This window comes from Triticum aestivum, chromosome 7A, assembly GCF_018294505.1.
Source record: "Triticum aestivum cultivar Chinese Spring chromosome 7A, IWGSC CS RefSeq v2.1, whole genome shotgun sequence".
NCBI classification, from domain to species: Eukaryota; Viridiplantae; Streptophyta; class Magnoliopsida; order Poales; family Poaceae; genus Triticum; species Triticum aestivum.
Window position 1 is genome coordinate 381,279,177 of NC_057812.1, and position 3,773 is coordinate 381,282,949.

Below are 3,773 nucleotides of genomic sequence, written 5' to 3' on the forward strand. Positions count from 1 at the left end.
GCAAAGTTATGACAATATCTAAGGCAATGATCATGAATACAGGATCACGTTCGTGTCAAGTAGACCGAAACGATTCTACATCTACTACTATTACTCCACACATCGACCGATATCCAGCATGCATCTAGAGTATTAAGTTCATAAAGAATGGAGTAACGCCTTAAGCAAGATGACATGATGTAGAGGAATTAACTCAAACAATATGATGAAAACCCCATCTTTTTATCCTCGATGGCAACAATACAATACGTGTCGGTTCCCCTTCTGTCACTAGGATCGAGCACCGCAAGATTGAACTCAAAGCTAAGCACTTCTCCCATTGCAAGAAAAACCAATCTAGTTGGCCAAACCAAATTGATAGTTCAAAGAGACTTGCAAAGATATCAAATCATGCATATAAGAATTCAGAGGAGATTCTAATAATATTCATAGATAAGCTGATCATAAATCCACAATTCATCGGATCTCGGCAAACACACCGCAAAAGAGTATTACATCGAATAGATCTCCAAGAATATCAAGGAGAAAATGGTATTGAGAATCAAAGAGAGAGAAGAAGCCATCTAGCTACTAGCTATGGACCTGTAGGTCTGTGGTAAACTACTCACGCTTCATCGGAGAGGCAATGGTGTTGATGTAGAAGTCCTCCGTGATCGAATCCTCCTTCGGAGGGATGCCGAAAAAGGCCCCTAGATGGGATCTCACGGGTACGGAAGGTTGCGGCGGTGGGAAAGTGGTTTCGTGGCTCCCCTGGAAGTTTTCGGGGCATATGAGAATATAAAGGAGGAAGATCTAGGTCAGAGGGTCACCGAGGGGCCCACAAGGTTGGAGGCGCGCCCTACCCCTGGGTGCGCCCTCCACCCTTGTGGCCGCCTCGTGGTTCTTCTGACTTGCACTCCAAGTCTCCTAGGTGTCTTCTGGTCCAAGAAAAATCATCGGGAAAGTTCTATTCTATTTGGTATTCCTTTTCTGCGAAACTCTAAAACAAGGAAGAAACAGAAACTAGCACTAGGCTGCAGGTTAATAGGTTAGTCCCAAAAATCATATAAAATAGCATATTGATGCATATAAAACATCCAAAACAGATAATATAATAGCATGTAACAATCAAAAATTGTAGATACATTGGAGACGTATCAAGCATCCCCAAGCTTAATTCCTGCTCGTCCTCGAGTAGGTAAATGATAAAAACAAAATTTTTGATGTGGAATGCTACCTAACATATTTATCCATGTAATTCTCTTTATTGTGGCATGAATGTTCAGATCCGTAAGATTCAAAACACAAGTTTAATATTGACATAAAGACAATAATACTTCAAGCGTACTAACAAATAATTATGTCTTCTCAAAATAGCTTGGCCAAAGAAAGCTTATCCCTACAAAATCATATAGTCTGTCTATGCTCCATCTTCATCACACAAAATATTCAAATCATGCATAACCCCGATGACAAGCCAAGCAATTGTTTTCGTACTTTTGATGTTCTCAAATCTTTTCAACCTTCATGCAATACATGAGCGTGAGCCATGGACATAGCACTATAGGTGGAATAGACCGTGGCTATGGAGAAGACAAAAAGATAGTCTCACATCAACTAGGCGTATCAACGGGCTATGGAGATGCCCATTAATAGATATCATTGTGAGTGAGTAGGGATTGCCACGCAACAGATGCACTAGAGCTATAAGTTTATGAAAGCTCAAAAAGAAAACTAAGTGAGTGTGCATCCAACTTGCTTGCTCATGAAGACCTATGGCATTTTGAGGAAGCCCATCATTGGAATATACAAGACAAGTTCTATAATGAAAAATTCTCACTAGTATATGAAAGTGACAACATAGGAGACTCTATTATGAAGATCATGGTGCTACTTTGAAGCACAAGTGTGGCAAAAAGGATAGTAACATTGTCCCTTCTCTCTTTTTCTCTCATTTTTCTTTTTTTGGGCCTTTCTCTTTTTTATTTCCTCACATGGGACAATGCTCCAATAATGAAGATCATCACACTTCTATTTACTTACAACTCGAAAATTACAACTCGATACTAGAACAAAAATATGACTCTATGTGAATGCCTCCGGCGGTGTACTGGAATGTGCAATGAATCAAGAGCAACATGTATAAAAAATGATGGAACATGTCATAATAAATGGAACTGTGGAAAGTTGCATGGCAATATATCTCGGAATGGCTATGGAAATGCCATAATGGGTAGGTATGGTGGCTGTTTTGAGGAAGGATATGTGGTGGGTTTATGGTACCCGCAAAGTTGCGCGGTACTAGAGAGGCTAGCAATGGTGGAAAGGTGAGAGTGTGTATAATCCATGGACTCAACATTAGTCATAAAGAACTCACATACTTATTGCAAAAATCTATTAGTCATCGAAACAAAATACTACACGCATGCTCCTAGGGGGATAGATTGGTAGGAAAAGACCATCGCTCGTCCCCGACCGCCACTCATAGGGAAGACTGCCAAAAAAACATCTCATGCTCCAACTTCGTTACATAACGGTTCACTATACGTGCATGCTACGGGACTCACAAACCTTAACACAAGTATTTCTCCAATTCACAACTACTTACTAGCATGACTCTAATATTACCATCTTCATATCTCAAAACAATCATAAGGAATCAAACTTCTCATAGTATTCAATGCACTATATATGAAAGTTTGTATTATATCCCTCTTGGATGCCTATCATATTCGGACTAATTTTATAACCAAAGCAAATTACCATGCTGTTCTAAAGACTCTCAAAATAACATAAGTGAAGTACAAGAGTTCATCAATTTCTATAAAAGAAAACCAGCGCCGTGCTCTAAAAAGATATAAGTGAAGGACTAGAGCAAAATTGCCTAGCTCAAAAGATATAAGTGAAGCACATAGAGCATTCTAATAAATCACGATTCATGCGTGTCTCTCCCAAAAGGTGTGTGCATCAAGGATGATTGTGGCAAACTGAAAATCAAAGACTCAAATCACACAAGATGCTCCAAGCAAAACACACATCATGTGGTGAATAAAAATATAGCCTCAAGTAAAGTTACCGATAGACGAAGACGAAAGAGGGGATGCCTTCCCGGGGCATCCCCAAGATTAGGCCCTTTGGCCTCCTTTAATATTACCTTGGGGTGCCTTGGGAATCCCCAAGCTTAGGCTCTTGCCACTCCTTATTCCATAGTCTATCAAATCCTTACCCAAAACTTAAAAACTTCACAACACAAAACTTCAATAGAAAATCTTGTAAGCTTCGTTAGTATAAGAAAATAAATCATCACTTTTGGTACTATTGTGAACTCATTCTTTATTTATATTGATGTAATATCTATTGTATTCCAACTTTTCCATGGTTCATACCCCCCGATACTAGCCATAGATTCATCAAAATAAGCAAACAACACGCGAAAAACAGAATATGTCAAAAACAGAACGGTCCTTAGTAATCTGGATATTTCGAATACTTCTGTAACTCCAAAAATCCTAAGAAGTTAGGAAGTCCTAGACACTTTGTTTATTAATCTTCTGCAAAAATAATTAGTATTTTATCGCGCGCTTTTGTTAAAAATGCAAACTAATCTCCTAGGCGCAAAAGTTTATGCTTTTCAGCAGGATCAAATCAACTATCACCGTAAGCTGTCCCAAAGGTCTTACTTGGCACAAACACTAATTAAAACATAAAACCACATCTAAAAAGAGGCTAGAAGAATTATTTATTGCAAAATAGAACATAAAAAGCAAAAAACAAAAATAAAATTGGGTTGCCTC